Source organism: Vicugna pacos, chromosome 8 (assembly GCF_048564905.1).
Source record: "Vicugna pacos chromosome 8, VicPac4, whole genome shotgun sequence".
Classification (NCBI taxonomy): Eukaryota; Metazoa; Chordata; class Mammalia; order Artiodactyla; family Camelidae; genus Vicugna; species Vicugna pacos.
The window spans coordinates 9,088,526-9,095,832 of record NC_132994.1 but is presented as its reverse complement, the minus strand read 5'-3'; the positions used below and the strand labels follow the sequence as shown (position 1 = coordinate 9,095,832).

Sequence of the window (7,307 nt, the reverse complement as noted above, 5' to 3'; positions counted from 1 at the left end):
ATAACTGTATTTTCATACCAAACTTTGGGTTATGTTGCACATAGGACAAAGGGAAGTATCACCAATCTCTTTTGCTATAGATTTTTCTTCTTTAGTGGTCTTTATTATTATTATTATTATTATTATTATTATTATTATTATTATTATTATTATTATTAAAGTATAGTCAGTTTATAATGTGTCAATTTCTGGTGTACAGTATAATGTTTCAGTCATACATATACATACATATATTTGTTTCCATATTCTTTTTCATTATAGGTTACTATAAGACATTGAATATAGTTCCCTGTGCTATACAGATTTTTCTTTTTCATCATATAATAGTGCTTTAAATGTCTCATTAGATATTCATTAGCTTTTCTTGATGGATAGCAGTACATTTGTTTTGGCATCTACATTATGGGCAAGGAGTTTCTAAAGTCCTGTTTAATGGATTCACATAGTTTTAATTCCTGACAAGGGAGTGCCTGGACTGAGCCACCAACAGGAGAAATCAAAGGATTAAAACATCTTAGCTGCTGTTCTTTTTCACTTAAGGAAACACAAAACGCCAGATGCAGATCTTTCGGAAGCCAAGTGTGCCTGTAAACAAATTATGTTTTGTCCCCATGTTGTACTTTCTCTTGGACCATGAGGCAGGAGGGTCCCAGGCTGAGTTCTCAGGCAGCAGATGTGAGGTGGAGGTTTGTGTGCAGGGGTTATTGAGTAATGCCTTGGGAACAGCCCTGTAAGGGAATGAGGGAGACAGGCGTGGGCAGAGGGCGGACTGAATGGTGAGGCAGATACAAAAGAAGCCTTAGCTGATTCCCGGGGCTCATGGGAGCAGGGATGGCTCCTCACAATTGTCCTTATTTGGGGAGGGAAGCAGGAAGGGCTGCTGCCGGGGAGAGGGAGAGGATAACAGCCTTCAGCCAGGCAGTTCTTTGTGGTCTAGGGCAATTTCTAGAGGGCACCAGGTCTGCACCATCAGCAGACAATACTACCATCATCTGGGGAATGAAGGCCTCAGTTCTGGAGAGGGAATCTGGGCAGCTCATGATGCCTGTGCTCAGACTGTGCCTGCAGCATCTGCAGGACAGCACAGAGCAGGTAAGCCAAATAGCCATTCGTTTCTCAGGGACCACTCTCCAAATGAATGCAGTTTGGTTTCTTTGAAAATATTTTAGTTATAGTGGTAAAATTATATATATGATTTTATACGAATATTTAAACTATACAAATATTTTTCATATCTTTCACTTTAAACAATGAAACTTTTCAAGTATCTATTTAAGAACTGTTTCGACAGAGATGTGCAAAAGTAAGAAAAGTCATGCTCACTTCCTGAGAGGGAACAACAAAATAATTGCACAGATTAAATACATAGATATAGAACCCTTAGGGAACAAGGCTATAACCTTGAATAAGGGAATGCATAATAATGTTTCAGGAATAAAAACATTAATGAAATTTAGGTTGGAGATGTTTCCAGAATGGGTTGGTATCTGCATTGCTGAAGAAATATTAATAAAAGCAGTGGTTGAAATTTTTTTGTTCATTTTTCCAAAGACACTGTTTTTAGCAGATAGAAAGTAGTTGTCACCACATTACATACTAACTTCTTTTTGTAAGTACCTAGGTTATCAGAAGTTATAAAACAAAACATGGAACAGATAAATTATGGTTTCCAAAATGTTTTAGTCCAGTAAAATATCATCTAAAGGACCTTGCAATACTATGACTTTGGTGAAATCTAGATTAAGTAATTTCCCCATATAGTTCTCCCTTTATCTTTAACTCAAAAGACATACAACACAACTATCACTCTTGTGTTTATATAAGGACAGAATGTGGTCCTGTTCCACTAGAACACAGCATCCCGGTGGCAGTGCACAGATCACGTGATTTACTGCATCTCTCAGGTATACAGATATTATCCTCTATGTGATGGCTTATGATGCTAAAGCTTCCTGCAGTTTAGAAAGAGAACAACGCAATTTAAAAGTGCTAGTCTTGTAATTCTTCAGGATTTCACGTGTACTCTTAGAGGCTGACTTACTTACTGATTAATTGTTTGCAACTATATGGCTTTTGAGTGAAATGCCTGAATACAGGCATCATAAAGTACAAGTAGACCTTGTTTTATTGTGCTTCATCAACCCCACATCCAGCAAGTCCTTTGGTGCCATATTTCCAGCAGCATTTGTTCACTTCATGTCTCTGTGTCATATTTCGGTAATTCATGTAGTATTTCATATTTTTTTATTTTTATGATATTTGTTATGGTGACCTGTGATCAGTGCCCTTTGATGTTACTATTGTCATTGTTTTAGGGAGCCACAAACCACATTCATAGAAGATGATGAACTTAATTGATAAATGTGTGTGTTCTGACTGCACTACTGACCAGCCATTCCCTAGTCTCCCTCTCTCCCTCCTCGGGCCTCCCTATTCCCTGAGACACAGCAATACTGAAGTTAGGCCAATTAATAACCCTACAGTTCCTCTGAGGGTTCAAGTGGAAGGAAGAGTCACATGTCTTTCACTTGAAATCAAAAGCTAGAAATGATCCAGCTTAAAGAGGATGGCAAGTCAAAAGCAGAGACAGGCAGAAAGCTGGCCCTCTTGTGCCAGTCAGCCAAGCTGTGGATGCAAAGGAAAGATTCTTAAAGGAAATTGAAAGTGCTACTTCAGTGAACACATGAATGATAAGAAAGTGCAACAGCCTTATTGCTGGTACGGACAAAGTTCTCATGGTCTGGTTAGAAGATCAATTCGGCCACAACATCCCCTCAAACCAAAGCTGAATCCAGAGCAAGATCCTAACTCTCTTCAATTTTACGAGGGCTGAGAGAGGTGAGGAAGCTGCAGAAGAAAAGTCTGAAGCTACCAGAGGCTGGCTCGTGAGGTTTAAGGAAAGAAACTGTCTCCGTAACCTAAAAGTGCAAGGTGAAGCAACCGATGCAGAAGCTGCAGCAATTATCCAGAAAATCTAGCTCAGATCATTAATGAGGCTGACTACACTAAACAACAAAGTTTCAATGTTGATGAAACAGCCTTACATTGAAAGAACATGCCATGTAGGACTTCCAGAGCTAGAGAAGAGGAGTCAATGCCTGGCTCCCAAACGTCAAACGACAGGCTGACTCTTGTAAGAGGCCAGTGCAGCTGATGACTTTAAGCTGAAGTCAAAGCTCATTTACGAATTCTGAAAATCCTAGGGTCTTAAAAATAAGCTAAATCTTCACTGCCTATGCTCTATAAATGGAAAAAAGAAAATCTGGATGACAGCACATAAGTTTATAGCATAGTTTACTGACTATTCTAAGCCCACTGTTGAGACCTGTTACCCACAAAAAAAAAATTCATTTCAAAATGTTACTGCTCACTGCCAGTGCACCAGGTCACCCATGTGCTCAGATGGGGATGTACAGCCAGATCCTTGTTTTCATGCCTGCTAATACAATATCCACTCTGCAGCCCAGGGGTCAAGGAGTAATTTTGACTTTCAAGTATTTTATTTAAGAAATACACTTGGTAAATTTATAGCTGCCAGAGATAGTGATTCCTCTGATGGATCAGGGTAAAGTCAATTGAAAACCTTCTGGAGAGGATTCATCATTCGAGATGCCACTGAGAACATTTGTGATTCATGGGAAGAGATTAAAATATCAACATTAATAAGGGTTTGGAAATATCGACATTAATAAGGGTTTGGATGCCTTTGAGGTGTTCAAGACTCCAGTGGAGAAGTAATTGCAGATGTGGCTGAAAAGCAAGAGAGTTAGAATTAGAAGTGGAGCCTGAAGATGTGGCTGAATTGCCACATTTTAATGATGCAACTTAAATGATGAGGATTTGCTCTTATGGATGAGCCTAGAAAGTGGTTTCTTGAGATGGAATCTACACCTGGTGAAGATACTATGAAGATTGTTGAAATGACAGCAAAGGATTTAGAGTATCACATAAACTTCTTACCCCAAAAGAGGGAGGGAAACGACCTCAGTTCTTGTCTTATTCAAAAGAGAAGAATTTAAATGGAAGATGGAAGCATTGTGTAGAGAAAGATTTTAGAGGTTTTATCTAGCAAAGGGAAAGTCTTCTCCAAGAGCCAGAGGCAGGCTGATCCAAGGGCAGGTAGCAGTGGTCTTTGTTTGCCCCCTTCTCTTATACCCTCATTTAGAGGTGATCTCTTGATTGATTGACAGCTCTTGCCCCTGGAGTGCTTAGTCATGCTCGTCCCCTTTTGCTCATGTCCTTATGCATGGTGCACACAGACAAACCCACGGTGGGGGCTAAACTGCAATGCTAATTATTTTACAATGAGCACTGGGTCACATCAGGTTAGGTCCTTGTTTCTACTGTGCAGCTGCGGCTGTCGCATCTTAACCAGGTTCTTGCTGGCTCTCATTTAGAGGAGGTAAAGCTAAAGGCAGGCATAATGCCATCTTCTGGACCATCCTCTTTCTCCACCTTATCTACCCAGTGGCCCCATTTATCTAACTACCTAACAAACTTAGTTGCTAAAGCAGCAGCAGGGTTTGAGAGGTTGACTCTGATTTTGAAATAAACTCTAATGTGTGTAAATACTAACAAACAGCATCTCATGCTACAGAGAAATCGTTAATGAAAGGAAGAGTCAATTGATGTGGCATCCTTCAGTGTGGTCTCATTTTAAGAAATTGCCACAACAACCCCAACATTTAGCAATCACCACCCTCGTCAGTAAGCAGCCATCAATATCCAGGTAAGACCCTCTACCAGCAAAAAGATTATGACCCATTGAAGGTTCAGGTGATGATTAGCGTTCTTTTTAGCAATAAAAATATTTTTAAATTAAGGTATGTACCTTTTTTAGACATAATACCATTCCACACTTAATAGATTATAATAGAATGTAAACTCAACTTTTATGTGCACCAGGAAACCAAAAATTTTGTGTGACTCTCTTTACTGAAGTTGTCTGGAACTGTACTTGCAAAATCTGTGTCTTGTAGGACACAGGCAGGAATAGATTTTGTTTTTAAAGTTCCTGTGGACGTTAAAATTTATAGGAAAATTTACCTGCTAAGTACAATTTTTCATAAAATCAAGTTACAAATGGGAAGTAGTCCCAGGCTAGTCCACAGATGTCTAACAGAACTCTGTTTTAAAGATGTAACTTTGCATCAACGCTTTTGGTAAGTCTTGAGCCCTTAGGAGATGTGGGTTCCTGAGGTGACACAGAACTCTGGGGGCAGGGGAGGGCTTCAGGAGGAGAAGAGGGAAAGGGGCAGAACTTTGGACACCTAGGATCTCGCTGTAGAGAGAAAAAGTTCTACAGTGGAGAGGAGAGGTGAATAATAAAGGATGGATTTTGTTTAATTAATTAATGCTGCTTTGATCTACAGGTGGAGTTTCCATATGTTAAGGATTATTTTGGATGGTATTTCAAGATAATGTTTTGAATAAATAATGCTTTATTTAATTTTATATTTTTAATTTGCCCATGGCAGTTTTACACTTTTTCTTGGTTTTTTTTTTTCTTCCATAAAGGATATTAAAAAAAAGAAGAAAATTTTACTCATGCTGTCCTCATTCTGACAGATCAACTGTTGTCATTTTTTCTGTTTTCTTTTCTAGTTTGTCTAGACTTAAACATTGTCGTAATCAAAGCAGAGATACTTCTGTGCTCTGGTCTTTTTCATTTGACATTATATCACATTTTATGATTCTTCATCATTTCCACTTTGCCACTCAAAACTGGCCTTTGAGAGTCCATGTTGGATGCCCAGGCTTGTAAACCTCTGACCTGGCACTGAATTCCATGCAGCCTCCTTTAGAGATGGGGCTGGGAGTGCCACCTCTGGGAGCATGCATCTCTGTAGATGTCTTCTCCACTTAGAAAGAAGTAACTTCCCATTCTCCTCTTGAAAGTGCAAGGAAACTGTGCCTTCTCAGACACTGCTTTTGGTCAGCTTGTACTTTCAGGTATCGTCTCATTTTAAAGATAATTTCAAGTTTTACTGCTGAAACATATTTCAGTGGATTCCTGTGGTGTGGTGTCTGGCATGTTGTAGGCACTCAATACATGTTTATTGAACCAACAGTATTACACAGACAAGATCACATATAAATTACGTTAGCAAAAGAAGGTTTTCATAATGTATTTCCAAGAAAAAAATTGTGTGCCTTCTCAGAATAACCCCTAAATATAACAGAAATAGTAGAGCTTTAAAATATACATTTTAAAGAGTGACGTTATTCATTGTCCTACTTGCTTTATAGAAGTTTAAGCTGTTTTAAGCTTTACAATAACCCTGTGATACTGGTATTGATACTCTGTTCTTACAGATAAATAAGGCTCAGAGAAATTAAGAAAATTGTTCAGGATCATAAAATCAATAAATAAGAACTGGAGCCAAGATTTGGACACTGCCCTTCTGATTTCAGATTCTGCATCCCTGTGGTATCTTCCCAGTATCCACCATCTGCTTGTTAGTTTCAGATGGCATACAGACCAGAATCCTACGGAAAAGAAGGACTGTGTACTATGAAGTGGGGATGTCAGCAACAGTGACGTGTTGAGGGGATGTCCCTGATTCTACCTTCGTGGCTGACACAGTTAACCTGGGATTTCTGGATTGGCTACAGTCCACCAGGTGTGGATTTGAACTCTTGGGGACTTCCAGTAATTTAAAAGTGTTCATGTCTGGTGTGGGTTACATCATTTCTCAGAAAACTACACAGAAGATGATAGTTCTAAATCTTTCCAGTGTATAAAGTGAAGTAGGGGGAAGTATGGGAACTGCCATGAAAATTCGTAACAGTTACGAGTTTGAAATACAATATAATCAAGCAAATGGAAATTTTAAAAATGAAATTAATTACTCTAATACAATTTTTAACAAGAAAGTAATAAGTGATTGAATGTAATCCTTGATTATATGTGGAAATAGGTTTTAAAAAATGTTTATCTCACACTTGAACTCAATGGCTTATAAATTCCTGAATGAATATTTAATGTCTTATGAAATTACAAACTTATTCTACTCTCAATGAGTCTGAATAAATTGCAATACTGGACTATCTACATATCAACTAAAAATACAACCTGAAAATTAAAAACAGTATTTCTTAGAATTTCAATTTTTACAAAATATTGGCTGTCTGTAGCTATAATTTAATCTTTGTACCATTAACACCAGTAATAACAATGGAAGACTTTTTTTTCAGCCACATTTGAATCTTGTTAGGTAACTGCTGCCCTCTTCAAATCACTGGTGTATTTTAAAAAAAACATGAGCTAAGCATTCCTAAAACTACTCCTGAGAAATATTATTCCA

General features: G+C 38.2%; 1 long non-coding RNA gene across 1 annotated transcript; it reads left to right on the top strand.

The window, feature by feature from the left end:
* The first annotated feature begins 833 nt into the window (after positions 1–833).
* Positions 834–6,768, top strand: LOC140697827 (uncharacterized). The gene is made up of 3 exons (XR_012075185.1): positions 834–1,092; positions 4,598–4,729; positions 6,316–6,768. It is a non-coding gene; the product is annotated as an uncharacterized lncRNA (long non-coding RNA).
* Positions 6,769–7,307: the final 539 nt, after the last annotated feature.